The sequence below is a fragment of the Coregonus lavaretus genome, assembly GCF_964263955.1.
Source record: "Coregonus lavaretus genome assembly, chromosome: 22".
Classification (NCBI taxonomy): domain Eukaryota; kingdom Metazoa; phylum Chordata; class Actinopteri; order Salmoniformes; family Salmonidae; genus Coregonus; species Coregonus lavaretus.
Window position 1 is genome coordinate 43,660,473 of NC_140009.1, and position 19,700 is coordinate 43,680,172.

At 43.4% G+C, this 19,700-nt stretch overlaps 1 protein-coding gene across 1 annotated transcript in view; it reads left to right on the forward strand.

Annotated features, from left to right (window-relative positions):
- The window catches only part of LOC311149964 (histone-lysine N-methyltransferase PRDM16-like), a gene marked incomplete at both ends in the record, with an annotated part of 373,121 nt that overhangs the window by 295,811 nt on the left and 57,610 nt on the right, over positions 1 to 19,700 (forward strand). The window lies entirely within an intron of this gene.

The following is a 19,700-nucleotide window of genomic DNA, read 5'->3' on the forward strand; positions in this document are numbered from 1 at the left end:
CTTCTAAATGTTATGCAGTGAAAACAGCCAAATATATCCAGATTGGATTTTAGTAACCACATTTTGGGCCTGTTACAGTACATCAATCATTAAGGATTTGACAAATACAGTGCCTTCAGAAAGTATTCATACTCACTGACGTTTTCCACATTTTGTTGTGTTACAGCCTGAATTCAAAATTGATTAAATATTTAACAAATTCTCACCATTTACACACAATACCCCATAATGACAAACTGAAAACATGTTTTTAGAAATTATTTTTGGTAAAAGACCAAGTCTATATTATAGCAAGAACAGCTCAAATAAGCAAAGAGAAACAACAGTCCATCATTACTTTAAGACATGTGTCAGAGTGGTGTGTGTAGATGAGTGGAAGGAATCAAGCGCAGGAACCAGGATGACTTCAACCGTCTTTAGTAATGTTCAAAAACACGTGAACAATGAGTCGCCAACCCAACCGGGTGGCGCAAACAATTACGCACAAAAACACAGTGCGTTTAAACAAGAAAAGCGCACGCAGTGCGAGCTCTCGGGTAACAACAACGAGAGATACAATAAACTTCTCAGAGGCAGGCTGACAATAAACAATCACGCATAACACCTGACCCAAACACACGAAACTAAATAAGGGAACAATTAAGACACAAATAAGGGACAGGTGTTATGAACAGACAAAACCAAATGAACATGAAACATAGAACGGTGGCAGCTAGTACTCCGGAGACGACGACCGCCGAAGCCTGCCCGAACAAGGAAGAGGAGCAGCCTCGGCCGAAACCGTGACAACATGAAGGTCAGTCAATCCGGAAAATGTCAAGAACTTTGAAAGTTTCTTCAAGTGCAGTCGCAAAAACCATCAAGCGCTGTGATGACATTGGCTCTCATGAGAACCGCCACAGGAAAGGAAGACCCAGAGTTACCTCTACTGCAGAGGATAAGTTCATTAGAGTTACCAGCCTCAGAAATTGCAGCCCAAATAAATGCTTCACAGAGTTCAAGTAACAGACTCAACATCAACTGTTCAGAGGAGACTGTGTGAGTCAGGCCTTCATGGTCGAATTGCTGCAAAGAAACCACTGCTAAAGGACAGCAATAAGATGAAGAGACTTGCTTGGGCCAAGAAACATGAGCAATGGACATTAGACCGGTGGAAATTTGTGCTTTGGTCTGGAGTCCAAATTGGAGATTTTCGGATGATCTCTGCATGTGTATTTCCCACCGTAAAGCATGGAGGAGGAGGTGTTACGGTGTGGGGGTGCTTTGCTGATGACACTGTCTGTGATTATTTAGAATTCAAGGCACACTTAACCAGCATGGCTACCACAGCATTCTGCAGTGATACGCCATCCCATCTGGTTTGGGCTTAGTGGGACTATCATTTGTTTTTCAACAGGACAATGACCCAACACACCTCCAGGCTGTGTAAGGGCTATTTTACCAAGAATGAGAGTGATGGAGTGCTGCATCAGATGACCTGGCCTCCACAATCCCCCGACCTCAACCCAATTGAGATGGTTTGGGATGAGTCAGACCACAGAGTGAAGGAAAAGCAGCCAACAAATGCTCAGCATATGTGGGAACTCCTTCAAGACTGTTGGAAAAGCATTCCAGGTGAAGCTGGTAGAGAGAATGCCAAGAGTGTGCAAAGCTGTCATCAACGCATGATTCCATATGTGTTATTTCATAGTTTTGATGTCTCCACTATTATTCTACAACCATTGAATGAGTTGGTGTGTCCAAACTTTTGACTGGTACTGTAAGTATTCACTCCCCTGAGTCAATACTTTGTAGAAGCACTTTTGGCAGCTATTACAGCTGTGAGTCTTTCTGGGTAAGTCTCTAAAAGCTTTCCACACCTGGATTGTGCAAACTTCTTCAAGCTCTGTCAAATTGATTGTTGATCATTGCTAGACAACCACTTTCAGGTCTTGCCGTAGATTTTCAAGTAGATTTAATTCAAAACTGTAATTCGCCCACTTAAGAACATTCACTGTCTTCTTGGTAAGCAACTCCACTGTAGATTTGGCCAAGTCTTTTAGGTTATTGTCCTGCTGAATGGTGAATTAATCACCCAGTATCTGGTGGAAAGCAGATTGAACCAGGTATTCCGCTAGGATTTTGCCTTTGCTTAGCTCCATTCTGTTTCTTTTTTATCCTGAAAATCTCCCCAGTCCTTAACAATTACAAGCATACACCTAACATGATGCAGCCACCACTATGCTTGAACATTTTTTGAGTAGTACTCAGTAATGTGTTGTATTGGCTTTGCCCCGAACATAACACTTTGTATTCAGGACCAAAAGTGAATTGCTTTGCAGTATTACTTTAGTGCCTTGGTGCAAACAGGATGCATGTTTTGGAATATTTTTATTCTGTACAGGCTTCCTTTTCACTCTGTCAATTAGGTTAGTATTGTGGACTAACTACAATTTTGTTGATCCATCCGCAGTTTTCTCCTGTCACAGCCTCTAGAGTCAATTGACGCACCGGTGCATCAATCTAAGTAACATAATATAAAAATCCCAATCAAAGTCCGAGATACTGTATCTAGCTTAAACTTTGCGTCTCAATCCACCGCATATGGTGATGTCGCACTTCCGCATCTGCGGTGAAAGGTGGCAGAGCTAGAGCGGTGTTTGTCAGACCATGAAACATCCCGAAAATTGGTCTTCTCATGAAAACATCTGTAGTTTCCAAATGGTTTGACCTACAAAACTGTGATGACCACGATGGTGTTCTCCGTTTTTCTCTTTGACCCCCACAAGTGTCACAGGACGCGTCTGAAGGTAACCGGTACCAGGTTGTTGTTTTTTATCATGGAAGTATGAAGGTAGTTTTGTGCCTACCTCAAAAAAGCGTTAAATATGTGTATAAAAAAACAATCCTGAGCTTGCTTATATCTCCTAGATATAAGACAAACATTTCCAAACCTTGTTTCTTATGATAAATGATTGTGTTATCCAATGCATTTCTCTGGGCTATAGTAGTAAAAGCCAAATTCTATATTTTATCAAATCTTTCTATTTTATTAATTTTTGTATGCCTAAAGGGGTCCCAAAATTCAAAATCAAATAGGTAAATGATCCATAGTATGATCAACCTTAGACTTTTAAGATTAAACTCTGTAACTGTTTTAAAATCACCATTGGCCTCATGGTGAAGTCCCTGAGCGGTTATCTTTCTCTCCGGCAACTGAGTTTTGAAGGTCGCCTGTATCTTTGTAGTGACTGGGTCTATTGATACACCATCCAAAGTGTAATTAATAACTTCACCATGCTCAAGGGTATTTTCTATGTTAGCTCTTTTCTATTTTTACTCATCTACCAGTAGGGGCCCTTCTTTGCGAGGCATTTGAAAACCTAACTTGTGTGGTTGAATCTGTGTTTGAAATTCACTGCTTGACTGAGGGACCTCATAGATGAGGTAGTCATTCAAAAATAATTTTAAACACTATTATTGTCCATGCAACTTATTATGTGACTTGTTTTTACTCCTGAACTTATTTTGCCTTGCCATAACAAAGGGGTTGAATACTTATTGACTCAAGACATTTCAGCTTTTCATTTTGTATTAATAAAAATATAAAAATAATTCCACTTTGACATTCTGGGGAATTTGTGTGTAGGCCAGTGACAGAAAAATCTCAATTTAATCCATTTTAAATTCAGGCTGTAACACAACAAAATTTGAAAAAGGTCAAGGGGCGGGAATACTTTCTGAAGGCACTCTATCCACTTTGTTAGATCAGATTTGTTGAATGTGTGCCAATCCAGCATCTTTCTATCCCCCACGATCTGCATTCCATTGACCTTTTTACCGCATCTATCCCCATTACCTCCCAGATCACTTTCCAGGAGTTCAAACTCATGTTCGTGTCTTTGAAATCCCTACACAAGGTATCATAAAGAAATTGTTTTATTTTTGTGAACTTGTTCTGATAGCCTTTTTCAAAGTTCTCCATGTACAGTATGTTATCAAGGAAGTTGTTTGTGTTTATACAGGATGTACCGCCCCACCTACTGTCAACCAATCATGTCAATGCGGAGCTATAGGGAGCTATGCGCAACCTTCCTCATTGTTAGGACATTTGTGGAGGCGCATGGCATCGTTGTACGTAGCTCGATTTGGCCTCCGCAAGACTCTGGAGGCTCCGCAATTCTGTCACTTCCTGCGTACGGAGCCTCTGGACCGCGTTACCAGATCAAGCATAAATTGTCTTGTAATGGCAGCCTAATGCTGGTTACAGTACACTTGTGTGGCTGTTTCCCTAACGATGCCCCTAACGATGCCCAGGGAGAAAACAGGCCGTATATCCGTAGGGCCCCACCAAGCATATCTTATTAGACAAGTTTAGGTTGTCCCTGTCTGTTTCAGTCTGTTTTCTTTGGTTGGTGCCTAATGAACATAAACCTGATGTGTGCCTCTGCCGGATAAAAAGGACCAGACAGGAGTTTGGAATAGGACGTTTTTATGGGTTCGTTCTCCTGATGTCCATATACTCACTTGTCATTGCCTTATAAATTACTAATCCCAATAAACTGAATTTAATAGTTTTTTTAAAAGAACAGCAAACAGGGGTCCACGTTGTGTGTGTGTGTGTGTGCGCCCGCGCTGCGCGGTGTGTATGTGAAGACATAGCAGGCTTAACAGCTTGGACAGACAGTTAAACTATAGCTGCATGAAGATGGCACACACAGCTTTTAGCTCGAGGCCTGAACTGGGTTGGGCTGTGGTAAAAAGAGGCCCAGACTGAGTAGTAGCCTGAGTTCTTTATTGATACTTGTGGTATGCGTGTCTGCGTGGTTAAGGGTTTGTCTTGCTCTTCCTCAAGCTTCTTTCTCTCCCTCCTTTCCTCTGCTCCTTTATTTCATTTTCTCTTTCTCTGCCCAACTTTCTGGTTCTTTATCAATTTCAATTAGCTTTATTGGCATGCTAAGACAATCATGCATTGCCAAAGTAGACATATACATTTTAGTCATTTAGCAGACGCTCTTATCCAGAGTGACTTACAGGAGCAATTAGAGTTAAGTGCCTTGCTCAAGGGCACATCGACAGGTTTTTCACGTAGTCGGCTCGGGGATTAGAACCAGCGACCTTTCGGTTACTGGCACAACGCTCTTAACCACTAAGCTACCTGCCGCCCATATAGGGACATCTCTCTCCCTCTCCCCCTTTCCTAGCACCCCAGTCGAGCCCCAGCCCACTGAAGTTAATAAGATATGATTAATGGATAGCCCTCTCCTTCTCCCTCTTTCTGTTTCTCTCCCCTCGCTCCCCTCTTTCTTCCTTCCTCAGTCATCTTTGGAGCAGACAAAAGCTGTCAGGCCCAACTGTTTAGAAATTAGCATTATTTGCAGGACCCCCCTCTTGCCCGTCCACCTCTCACCTCCGCTCACATACACACTCCGTTGAGCAATGGGGTGGGGGCGGGCAGTCTCAGCAGGCCCCCATCCATCACTCACACACACTCATATACACACACACACACGCACACACACAAACACACACAAACACACACACACACACACTCTGTCAGGCTCTTTATTGGGCAGCCCTGAGTGTGTGAGTGTCAGGTGGTGGAAGGGTGGGGAGGGCTCTTCCAACCGGAAACAGAGCTCCTTCCAGAGCAACCACACATACTCACTCACACACACTTATTCCAGGTTGTCGTCTCTCATCTTAATTTGCAACACCTCAAATGACTAGCCCCATATCCACCTTGCAGCCACTCAGTCTTTCACATTAGCTGTGTGTGTGTATGTGGTTGTGTGTGCGTGTGTGTGTGTGTGTGTGTTTGTGTGTTTATGTGTGTGTGGAGAGTAATAACTTGTGCCCTGCGTAATGAGGGCTACAGGAAAACACCCCCTTAACTCAAAAAGTGCAGAATAATGCCTGGCTGGATGGGGGTGGGCCACCTAAGCTCATGTAACCCAAAAGCGCAACCTGTGAAATTGCAAAAATTTGGAACACAAGTAGGCCTAGTCAGTTGACTGCCCTACATACACAAACAAACATTAGGATATCTTAAAGCATTTTTGAAATACAGTGCATTTGGAAAGTATTCAGACCCTTTTACTTTTTCCACATTTTGTTATGTTACAGCCTTATTCTAAAATTGATTAAATACTTTTTTCCCCTCATCAATCTACACACAATACCCCATAATGACAAAGTGAAAACAGGTTTTTAGAAATGTTTGCAAATTTCTAAAAAATAAAAATAAAACAGAAATACCTTATTTACGTAAGTATTCAGACCCTTTGCTTTGATACTCGAAATTGAGCTCAGGTGCATCCGGTTTCTATTGATCATCCTTGAGATGTTTCTACAACTTGATTGGAGTCCACCTGTCGTAACTTCAATTGATTGGACATGATTTGGAAAGGCACACACCAGTCTATATAAGGTCCCACAGTTGACAGTGCATGTCAGAGCAAAAACCAAGCCATGAGGTCGAAATAATTGTCCGTAGAGCTCCGAGACAGGATTGTGTTGAGCACAGATCTGGGGAATGGTACTGAAACATTTCTGCAGCATTCAAGGTCCCCAAGAACACAGTGGCCTCCATCATTCTTAAATGGAAGAAGTTTGGAACCCCAAAGACTCTTCCTAGAGCCGGCCGCCCTACCAAACTGAGCAATCGGGGGAGAAGGGCCTTGGTCAGGGGGGTGGTCACTCTGACAGAGCTCCAGAGTTCCTCTGTGGAGATGGGACAACCTTCCAGAAGGACAACCATCTCTGCAGCACTCCACCAATCAGGCCTTCATGGTAGTGGCCAGATGGAAGCCACTCCTCAGTGAATATCACATGACAGCCCGCCAAAAGGCACCTAAAGACTCTCAGACCATTCTTTTTTTTAGGGGGGGGGGGGTAGAAGGATTACTTTGTACTATTCCAGGTATTCCTTAAAGAGATAGGGTTTCAAGTGTCTCCGGAAGGTGGTCAGTGACTCCGCTGTCCTGGCGTCGTGGGGGAGCTTGTTCCACCATTGGGGTGCCAGAGCAGCAAATAGCTTTGACTGGTATGAGTGGGAACTGTGCTTCCGTAGAGGTAGGGGAGCTAGCAGGCCAGAGGTGGATGAACGTAGTGCCCTCGTTTGGGTGTAGGGTCTGATCAGAGCCTGAAGGTAAGGAGGTGCCGTTCCCCACACAGCTCCGTAGGCAAGCACCATGGTCTTGTAGTAGATGTGAGCCTCAACTGGAAGCCAGTGGAGTGTGCAGAGGAGCGGGATGACATGAGAGAACTTGGGAAGGTTGAACACCAGACGGGCTACAGCGTTCTGGATAAGTTGAAGGGGTTTAATGGCACAGGCAGGGAGCCCAGCCAACAGCGAGTTGCAGTAATCCAGACGGGAGATGACAAGTGCCTGGATTAGGACCTGTGCCGCTTTCTGTGTAAGGTAGGGTCGTACTCTGCGAATGTTGTAGAGCATGAACCTGCATCACCGCTTTCATGTTAGCGGAGAAGGACAGGGTGTTGTCCAGGGTCACGCCAAGGTTCTTTGCACTCTGGGAGGAGGACACAATGGAGTTGTCAACCGTGATGGTGAGATCATGGAGCGGGCAGTCCTTCCCCGGGAGGAAGAGCAGCTCCGTCTTGCCGAGGTTCTGCTTGAGGTGGTGATCCGACATCCACACTGATATGTCTGCCAGACATGCAGAGATGCGATTCGCCACCTGGTTATCAGAAGGGGGAAAGGAGAAAATTAATTGTATGTCGTCTGCGTAGCAATGATAGGAGAGACCATGTGAGGATATGACAGAGCCAAGTGACTTGGTGTATAGAGAGAATAGGAGAGGGCCTAGAACTTAGCCCTGGGGACACCAGTGGTGAGAGCACGTGGTGCGGAGACAGATTCTCGCCACGCCACCTGGTAAGAGCGACCTGTCAGGTAGGACGCAATCCAAGAGTGAGCAACGCCGGAGATGCCCAACTCGGAGAGGGTGGAGAGGAGGATCTGATGGTTCACAGTATCAAAGTCAGCGGATAGGTCTAGAAGGATAAGAGCAGAGGAGAGAGAGTTAGCTTTAGCAGTGCGGAGAGCCTCTGTGACACAGAGAAGAGCAGTCTCAGTTGAATGACCAGTCTTGAAACCTGAGGCACTGTCCATCAAAGCCCAGGGATCATCTTCAAATGGACTGTATATGTGTGTGGAACTGTGCTATGTCCCTCACGACCAACACTTCTTAGTCATAGTCTATGACCTAGCTACACTCTAACTAACCTCTAAGTAACCTGAGGTCACCCTCAGAGGTTCTGTCACTCTCCACATCTCCTGTTGGGCGTGCCCCAGTTCGTAATCACCTGACTTCCGAAAGGACGACCTGCATGACTTTTTGCCACATTCAACATAAAAAACTCCACCCACAGGCCAATTAAGCGTTGGAAAGACCAACCTTTCCACTACTGGAGTATCATTCAGGCTGGGATAACATTCCAGTTAGTCAATGGGTCTCTTTGGTATGCATGCTACATCTACTGACTGCCTATAGCGAACTGTAGAAATGGAAACTGATCACCCGCCAGTCATCCAGGAAGGATGCCCTACTGCCCTTGTCGCTGCAGCTTGTCTAGAATGACCAGTTAGCTGTGCAACCTGGACAGGCCCCAGAACTACAACCACTACTGGCTACTTTGTCTCCTCACCCTGTTAAGACACACTCATGTCCTTTCACCTCAAAGACTTTGAATCAACCTTGCACACTAAGTAGACTACACAATTCTGAAAAAATGCCTATCATTTACAAAATGCATATTTACAGATGATTTAACCTCCATCAAATCAATGTTGGATTTTGGACACCATATTGGATTTGAGGCAAAATATTAATATAATCTGTGATGGCCCCTGACTTAATTGCGTGACTTGGGGCTAAACATAAAACATTATTTAAGGAACCTTGGACCCCAAAACATTTCATTTCGCCTGCTTGTTTTCCTTAGAGCCAATTACAATAGCCACAACATCTTTTTTTTTTTACTGTATGCATTCTTATCAGGCAGGACCATACAGCAATGAATGAGAGCAAATTGGACTTGGACAATTGACTATTGAACAGCAAAGTTAATCAGAAATATTAATAGTTGATATTTCCGCCTATTGTATCTGTGTGTTTACAGGTCTGTATTTCCTAGATGCATGCAGATATCCTAATGCTGTTTGTTTGTATATGTAGGGCAGACAGCTGACTACTTGTATTCCAAATGTGAGCAATATCAAAGCTTGCAATATTGGGTTACATGAGCTTATGTGGTCTACCTACCTCCAGCCAGGAATTATTCTGCACTTTTTGAGTTTAGAGGGTGTTTTCCTTCGAGCAGATTACAATAGCCACAACATAAAAAACATGTGTTACTGTATGCATTTTTTGTCAGGTAGGCCCATACAGCACTGAATGAGAATAGATTTGACTTGGGAAGTTGTCTATTGAACTGCTACCAAAAAGTGAAGAATACATTAATCATAAATATTAATAGTTTATATTTCTGCCTATTGTAACTCTGTGTTTACAGGTCTATATTTCCTAAATGCTTTAAGGTATTCTAATGCTGTTTGTTTCTATATATAGGGCAGACAATTGACTACTTGTATTCCAAAGCAATATCAGAACTTGCAATATTGGGTTACATGGGTTTATGTTGCCCCCCCCCCCTTCCATTTCATATATGGGAGACCTTAGAGATATGGTTAAACATGTGTTGTGCTTTGTTATACCTTGGGTAGCGGTATCTCAAAAACTAAAGCCCTTTTTGAGGATTGGCCACCACGAGCCAGAACAGCACCTTGGCATAGATTCTACAAGTGTAGAGTCTGGAACTCTACTGGAGGGATGTGACACCATTCTTCCACGAGAAATTCCATCATTTGGTGACACTGATGGAAAACGCTGTCTCAGGCGCCGCTCTAGAATCTCCCATAAGTTTTCAGTTGGGTTGAGCTTTGGTGACTGAGACGGCCATGGCGTATGGTTTACATCGTTTTCATGTTCATCAAACCATTAATTGACCACTCGTGCCTGTGGATGGGGGCATTATCATAATATGGGGGCATAGCTTTGGTAGCCAAATGAATGGCCAAAATAGTTATACCTCGGGTAGGGGTATCTCAAAATGTTGGGGGTCTTGCCACTAACCTAAATTAAGACACTTTATGTTGGAGTTTCCTTTATTTTGGCAGTTACCTGTATATTGTATGCGTGTGTGTGTGTTGTGTGTGTGTGGTGTGTGTGTGTGTGTGTGTGTGTGTGTGTGTGTGTGTGTGTGTGTTGTGTATGTTGTGTGTGTGGGTGCGTGTGTGTGTGTGTGCCCACATGCGTGTGTGTTAGGGTTTAAAAGCGGAAACCGGGCTACTGAGATTTCCCACCCAAACCCATTCTGGTTTCCCGAGATAAATAATGGCGAGAAACTGTAATTTATAACAAATTATTTCTATGAACAGTGTGACGTGAAGTGGAACTGTTAAAATGATATGCAATGTCTAAATCTGGCTTCTCTATGGCCTTCTATCTGCATGATCAACACAATCTCACACTCAATTTGTGCAAATATGTACAAAAAGTATTTCAGCAGATTTAGTGCGTTTTTGTGCGTTGTTGTGTGGCTTGATTCGTGTGAAAATATGTGCATTTTTGTGCGACTTAATTCGGAGGAACAATCTTTTGAAAGTTATTAGAGTAATGTATGATGGGCAATGGTGTTCTACACTGCCTTTTTTGTGTGTCCCACATTTATTTATATAAAAAAACGAACTTGTTAACAACCCAATATTTTTAATCAACCAGGGGTGGGGGAGGGGGGGGGACCGGTGCACTTGTAGTCAAAAAGTCATTTTTATGATGGGAAATTATAATACACACACACACACACGCACATAAACACTTACACACATATACACACAGTCACTTTGTTTGTACTCATGTTATAGTCAAGTCTTGACTTTTGTATGAATTATTGTTTAGAAAATATTTGTATCTAGTTGTCATGTATTCTTTATCTTTAACTGGTTAAATGGTTGTAGTTTTGTCACGCCCTGGCTCTGGGGACTATGTTATGTTGAGCCAGGGTGTGTAAGTCTATGTTTTGTATATCTAGGTTGGCCTGAGTGACTCCCAATCAGAGGCAACGAGTGTCAGCTGGTTGTCTCTGATTGGGAGCCATATTTAACTATCGGTCTTTTCACTTTGTGTTGTGGTTTCTTGTTCCTTTTGGTTTGTGTGTATCGAAGGACTTCACGTTTCGTTCGTTGTTTTGATCGGGTGATCTGTTTAATAAATAATATGTACGCATTCAACGCTGCGCATTGGTCCTCCTCCTTAAGCGAACGTGACAAGTTTGCATGTTTCAGTAATGATTACATGGTTAAATAGTCGTAAATCTGTCCTTGATTTAGCTTTTGGTATATTTGGCATTTTTATACATATTCTGTATTTCCACTGAAGAAAGCAATAATTAATCAACACACTACTGTAAATAAATGGACACTACCTGTTGTAAAACGGAAATTGCCCTCCGCAAATAAATGTTGAGAAATGCTCAGTCTGAAGCCATGAAAGAAGTTGATAGAAGTTACACTACCAGTCAAAGGTTTTAGAAAACCTACTCATTCAAGGGTTTTTCTTTATTTTTACTATTTTTTACATTGTAGAATAATAGTGAAGACATCAAAACTAGGAAATAACACATATGGAATAATGTAGTAACCAAAGAAGTGTTAAACAAATCAAAATATATTTTATATTTGAGATTCTTCAAATAGCCACCCTTTGCCTTGATGACAGCTTTGCACACTCTTGGCATTCTCTCAACCAGCTTCATGAGGTAGTCACCTGGAATGCATTTCAATTAACAGGTGTGCCTTGTTAAAGGTAATATAGGAGAGTCTGACATATAACCCCTAACTTGAGTTCAGTATTCAACAATGAGAACCAAGAGGGGACTAGCTTCGTCCTTCATTGTCTGGGAAAGGCCTCGATTCTAGGCTGTAGAAAATCCTACATCCATCTCATTAGATGAGAACAGGATGGATCAACAGTGATTCATATTACTGGTTTGCATCCTAAGAAAACGATAGTTGTGTTCTGCTGCATAACACACTTACTTTATTTGTCTACCCATATGATGTGGATCATCGTCAGATAATTTCATATATAAGCTTCAGTAACAAAAGAACACCCATGGTTGTAATAACATTTTAAACAGGTAGTTTGTAAATGTGTAGAATGTGTTTGTTTTGGGTCCACACTGGTAAGTTAACTTATGTAAATTTGACAGTCACAGAGGATATTGTTCTGAACAATTGGTCAGGGCATAGCACTTTCCATTCAGCTTCAGGCAACTTTGATGTAAGGCTTGATCAAACCTGTAATGACTACTTCTATCCATCACGCCGGTTGTTCCTTATCCATTGTTCACTAGATATATCAATGTAATTACACCCAACACAATGTTGAAAAACAGAATGCTTCCCACAACTAGATTACATAACTAGACGTGAGCTGGACGTGATCCCAACGCTGCCACCAATGTAGAGGAAGAAAGTGAAAGCTGCAACAGGGACTCTAACCAGGGCTCATATGTGGCAAAGTGAGCTATAACGGCTGTTGCCATGAAAGCCTAGTAGGCCTCTGGGCAGAGGCAGTAGGCCTACAATGCTGGCATATGCCTTGTTACTATAGCCTAAGTATATAACATGATTGACACAACCGTAATAATCATCATGAAATGGCCTTGGAAGTGCCATAAGTGTAAGCCAACATAATTCATTATTTTACATTAACCTGTTTAACTGCATTGTTATGGCTTAATTGATCATAGTCCAGACTCGTTATAGTTGCAAATACCATGCAGTTGCACCAGGGGAATTTAAACCAAACAGATTTTTTTTGCAGGTCTTCTGTTTCCCCCCATTTATTGGTTAATGAATTTCCCATCATGAAAATGTATCCTCATTCCCCAAACAAATACCTTCATCGATACCACACAAAAAACCGGACAAATACAGGTTTTTACTCCAATCTGGCGACCCTCATAAAATCCAACATAGCACCAGTATCCCAAAGTATTAAGAGAAAACAAGCATAGAACACAGCTTTGGCATTAATAAAAATATATAAAATATATTATGTTATAAGTATTTTGGTGACAATCTGGTTGATGAACAATATTGGGTTGTTAACACGTATGTTTTTTTATATAAATAAATGTGGGACTGTAGCTCAGTTGATAGAGCATGGCGTTTGCAACGCCAGGGTTGTGGGTTTGATTCCCACGGGGGGCCAGTATAAAAAAAAAATGTATTCACTAACTGTAAGTCGCTCTGGATAAGAGTGTCTGCTAAATGACTAAAATGTAGAACGACATTGCCCAAAATGCATTGCTCCAATAACTTTCAAAAGATTGTTCCGAAGTTTGCCCCCCAAAAATGTATTTTCCTATGAATTAAGTTGCACAGAAACGTGTGTATTTTCACACGAATTAAGTCACACAAAAACGTGCAAAATCTGCTGAAATACTTTTTGTACATATTTGCACGAATTGAGTGTGAGATTGTGTTGGCATGATCAATCATCAGCGCTCAGTGTTTGTGCTGTTGTAGCTTACCGTAGGGCTATTTACTTACACAAAGTAGCCATATATTCAAAGTGCTGCGTGCGAGGGGTTCTTCTACCATGCCATTGCAAACTGCAAGTAGGCCTACAGGCTACATCAGATTAGCGAGATAAAATAATTATTGCCATAGCCTACCCTCCCCAAGAATCCCTCGAGCATATCACAACTGGTGAGAGGATATGCTGAGAAAGAGAAGGGAAAATTGTCAGAGATGCAAAAATACAAAATATGCACGTGCAACATACATTAGACCAGTCATCACAACGCTAGCAGCCTACCATATTTACTCAACGTAAAGTCCCCAACATTAGAAAACATCCCTTAGGCTACTTGCATGGCTACTATAAATTGTATTGCTTATATGTGCAGGCTACAAGTGACCTCTCGACGCAGTTACGGTAGACAACGTCCAATCTCAATCTCCATCTCACATTCAAATCTCCAAACTATTAAATGTGTGGCACTGGCAGAGGCTCAAAATATAAACTGTTGCTAATCACAAAACGGCTGATACACTGTGTCCACAAAAGCGCTGGAGGAAATAGACATTTGCAACATTGTTTCATGATGTTTCACTAACAAAAGTGAGCGCACGGTGGGCTACTGGTCGGATTCGCAGGCAATTGAGCAACTGCGCTATCTTCGCTAGCCTAAGCATACTACAGGCTTAGCTGTTTGTTTAGCGGAGAATCTGATGTTCCCTGTGACAAAGTCACCACAATAAGCGGGTCATCATGAAGTAAAAATAGACACAACCTTCACAAATTCCCCTGATAGCCAGGTGCAAGGGCAGAGAAAAGGGCCAACAAGCTGTCTGACATCAAAGGTAGGCTAAAACGAATGTATTGTTCACTAGACATCATCATATTTTATCAGTCGGCCAAAAGTACTTAATTGGCCTACATTAAAACCAGGCTACATCAACGAAATAGTGTGGTGACTTTAAGAAAAAGTTGAGTTGATTGAATTGCAAGAAATATATACAACAAAAAAATGCTAGAATCCTGTGCATATTTCTCCATTTACAGAGGTATAATAGTGTCCGATTTTTTCGCTGGTATTATATGCTTTTAAAATAGCATACCGGGATGCCCGGTAATTTCTTGCAATTTTATCAGGAAGGAAAATTGGTAGATTCTCGGGAAAATATTAAACCCTAGTATGTGTGTCTTTGGATTCTAGTGTGTGTGTGTGTGGGTGTGTGAGTGTGGGTGTGGGTGTGGGTGTGTGTAGAGGAAGTCTTATTTCCACTCTGTGTAGAGTAGTGCTTGACCTTTCTCTACTTCTCCATCTGGACAGCGGACAGCTTTCATTCCAGGCTGCCCCCTAGCTGTCATGGGGGAACACACACTCCTCTCTCTGACCCCCTCCCATGCCCCCTCCCCTCTCTCTCTCTCTCTCTCTCTCTCTCTCTCTCTCTCACTCTCTCTATCATAGGTAAGAGGGCTAGACAGAGGGTAGACCTAAAGTGTACAGATGCAGTCACACAGTGATACAGACACACATGCACACACATACGGAAACACACATGTAAACTGTCTTATAAGCACACTTATTGTTAGACATACACACATCATTCACCATTCCCTGACATAGGAGAGACTCGCCAAATCTGTGCGTTTATTGTGGCAAGGAGTCTCCAACAGCAGAACAACAATAAAAGGAGAGAGGGAAAGAGAGACATAGAGAGAGAGAAGTGTATTATCTGACACTCCCTCCTCCTCCTCCTTCCAGCATTCTCTAGGTTCTGCTGAGGACCCCCCTGATGTTGGCCGACTTCCCCAGGATATGAATACATAAACCAGATAGAGCAAGAGCCACATTAGCTGCCACAACACCATTGTGCTGCCTGCACCGCTCTGCACCTCTCTCCCCTAGACTTGTTGGTAAAAGCTTTCCTGTTTTTCCAAGCCGCGAACACACGTGAGGATGAAGTTCAAAAAGTGGGAGGACGGTGTGCATCCTGAAAACTAGCTGGGCAGTGGGTGAGGAAAGGTTAGGAAAAGGTTTCTTGGCTTCTTTCTGTTCCGTCTCTGGAGTCTTGAAAGGACGTACTACTGAAATCAGAAAGGCATGGCTGCTAGATACACACACACACTCACTCTCTCTCTTTCTCTCTCTCACTTTCTCTCTCTCATTCACACATACACACACAGGCAAGGTCTCCGTTTTCGAGGTGTAATGTTACAGATATGGTTGTGTCTTTGTGCACCCTCTTGACCCCCCACCTCCTTGTAACCTCCCCCATCAAATCTGAACCAATCTCTCCGCAATGTGGTTTCGGTTTGGAGAGACCACCGCAGGCCTCCCCTCACACACACACGCATGCACGCACACACACACGTAGAAACACACACTCAGTCAGACAGTCACACTCTCTCTCACAACACATACATACACACACACATCCTGGTAACCACGGCACGGGTCTTTGTCGTCGATTACACCCAGAGTCTCGCTAAGCCGCAGGATTCAGAGCAGGATAAGATAACTTACCCGCACACACACACACACACACACACACACACACACTCACTCACTCACTCACTCACTCACTCACTCACTCACTCACTCACTCACACACACACACACACACACACACACACACACACACACACACACTCACTCACACACACACTGTATTGATGGGTGTGTGTTCTCACCCTTTAAGGCAAGGCACTAAGATCAGAAGACATATTTATTAATGTGAAATGTCAACTTTGTTCACAAATCTGGAATCATTTTCATTTCCCCCTATGAGCCCTGCACAAAAGTCGTGAATAGGGTGCCATTTCAGACGTAGCTCAAACTTGTCATCCATCGCGTCCCACAAAGGTGACACTTCACCGGTAATTCCTCCCTTACACCACACCTCCGTCAAGCAGGACTGACAGACTGACAGCCACGAGGCCTATACGACTACCCAGACAGCCATTAAGACTGCAAGCTGTCAAGGGTTAAACTCTTTGTCTGCAGGGGACCTGTATACGTGTCGCACCCGGGAGCCCTCGTATCACCCCTTCCTGTTGCATTGGTCCCAATTTCCTGTCCACTTGGACCCTGTGTAATTGTTTGAATCTTTTGCAAATGTATAATTTCCTTACTTATGGCTCATCATTGATCTGTACTTGTGTGGATCTACTCATATTTAAGTAACATTTTCAAGCACCCTATTTATTATTGCCTAGATAAGACTCTGAGGCTCTGTTCCTATGTGAAAGGGTCCAGCCTTGTGTGTACATATGCACACACATCAGACAGACATATGTATCTCACACAGATGCACACGCATACACACGTAAACATGCACGCATGCACACAGACACACACACACACACACACACACACAGACAGAAACAGACTGACAGAAAGACAGACAGACAGACAGACAGACAGACAGACAGACAGACAGACAGACAGACAGACAGACAGACAGACACACATGGCAGACTGTGTGTGAAGGGCCCTGCCCTGAGGGGAAGTCCTGATCTCAGTTTCCCTTTTCTTCTCTCTCCTGGCTGGCCTTGATTAGAGAGGGATCACTCTCAGTCCCCAGTGACACCCCCGTCTCTCACACACACACACATTACCACACTCCCTTTAATTGGCCCCTTACATAAAGGGCACTTCTTAACCCTGCTAAGTAGACTTTGGAGAAGAACCCTGGTATTTAACCTCTTAAAACAGTAAGATAAACAGGGAAAGTGTGTGTACCCTAGCCTAGCGGTGGTAGGGTGTTCAGGTTGGTGTTTTACGACATCACGTGTGTGCGTAGTCACTTTTCCAGAGAGGTGTCCATCTCTCTGACGTCAAGAGGAGGAGAATAGAAGGTAAATAAATAAGCAATCCAGAGTGGGGGTTTTCTCTCTCTGTTGCACCTCATTTGAGGCCTTATAAATCAGGATTCCACCTGCAGATAGAGTGTTCGCAGGCCCCCCGACATACTGGCATGCAGCTCATTAGAGCCCACAGTCAGACCCTCGGCTACCTCTCAAGGTGTGTGTGGGGGGGTGGGGTGGAAGGGGGTGGATGGGTGGTCTGTGTATGTGTGTGTGTGTGTGGGGGGGGGGGGGGGGGGTATGTGTGTGTGCGTTTGTGTGTGGTGTGCAAAGCCTGGTCAGGAACCCCCATGCAACCCCCCTACCCCCCACCCCCACCCCTATACACCCCTTGCCTCAGCCAAAGCTGTTCCCCATCTGTTCATAAAACATGTACAATACCTGAGTTTGAGCTTCCAACAGGCGCTGGGACAAGTGCACTCTGACTTGAACCTGTGCAAGAGATTGGCTCTTTTCGCTTAAAAAAAAAAGTTAATTTCGTCTCTATGCCTGGTTAGTTTTCAGTGACTGTTTTCACACATAAAATAAAGGGCCTGGACTACATCATTTCGGACTGCTTAATGCGTAAACGGCGGCGGCATAGCTCTTGTTCGAGTGACTGTTTAACTATGCTGTCCACTGCAGAGGGGAAAGCAAAGAGAAGACTGAGGCATTCTCTGTGAGCTTAGTGTAGAAGACAGAGTGTATCAAAGGAACATGGTTTCAAGATGACATTGAGTATGGCTAGCTGATCGCTTAAAATATGGACCCAAAACAAATTCTAGCTTATCAACTCAACATGTCTGGTTTCCAGTAAAGCACTGAAGAACAACATTGTGCGGAAATGAAGGAAAGATCTCACACAATCAGTATCTTAGCTCACTATTACCGTCAGGCCTAAGGATTTGCATGTGAGGCAGCCACAGGTTATTCTTGATGTTAAAGACCTGAGTTGTTACATGCTACATGGGCGTAGGCGCTAGCACTAACAGGCTTTGTTATTTCCAAGCAGGCCAGTTAGCAGTTGTCTAACCTAACACTCTCGCTCCCCACGGGCTGAACACCAGAACCGTGTGCGTACATGAACTGCCCTTCTCACCTCGGACCAGACCTGTTATTTCCATATTTACTCACAAAACACAGCACCCACCACCACCACCTTCACCGACAACACACCTTCTGCACACGCTCAATCCCCGACCAAGAAGGCCATTCAGAGTTTATGAGCAACAGAATCGAACAAGCCTCTGTAAATGCTCTCTTGGAAAAGCGGGACCGTTTTGACCTTTCGCAAAAGTAAAAGAAAATGGGGGTGTGCCTCCGCCACACGTTTGACCCGTCCACAGACATTTGACTGAGGCAGAAGAGAAGAGCAACCTTAACCCAAAGCATAAGCTTTAAAAACCGTGACCATAGAATTTAACTGGGAAGGTTAGACCAGAATGTAACTTTGTCACATTCTTTGGGACAAAAACGTCTATCCTACAACTACCTGAAATGACTAAAACGTCAACACGTTACTGTTAAAACCATGAGACTGGGTTGCAACAGATGAGAACTTGAGCGGTAGAAGTTGAGACGAGTGGAGGCTGATTATGACCCAGTAATGAGAAGCCCTAGCCAGCCCTGTCTCGTCTTGGCCCCCAGAGGATCTGCCCAGCGACCGACACAGTATCAGTTCCACCAGAATACTCCACCAGGAGAAATTAGATATTCTATAGAGCTTTATGGAGGAGTAGAGCTGTGAGATTTTCACATCTCATTTGGGGTTTCCTCCTCTTCCTTCCAGGTTCTTCTCAAGGCATAGAGTAGCGGACATACACTTGGGTCGTGTTTATTAGGGTATGCGACGGAAAGTGTTTGTTTTAAAGTGTTTTGCAACTGGAAAATAAATTGAGCATTTCACATTGGATAGTCCCTCCCTGTTTCAGTTAGTTTTTTCCATTTGGTGCCTAGTAAAAATTACATTTGAGCATTCAGACACTCTACACACCCTCACTCTCTATATACTGTCAAAGTCTTATTTGCCACTAGCAAGAGTCATTGTCTTGTTCTCATTTAAGTTATTGCCTAGTGCCACCAGGCCTTTGTCAGTGTATCATTCAGTCAGTGCCATTTGGTTGTTGCCGTTTTGTTTATAGTTTAAGCTCAGTCATGCTATGCCCAGTATGTTCACATTTTTGTGAGAAAGTTGATATTGGACGTGTATCATGTAAGCTCTGTTGAGGCCCCCTCAGAAACCATTAACGTTTTCTTTAGTGGGAGAATTTC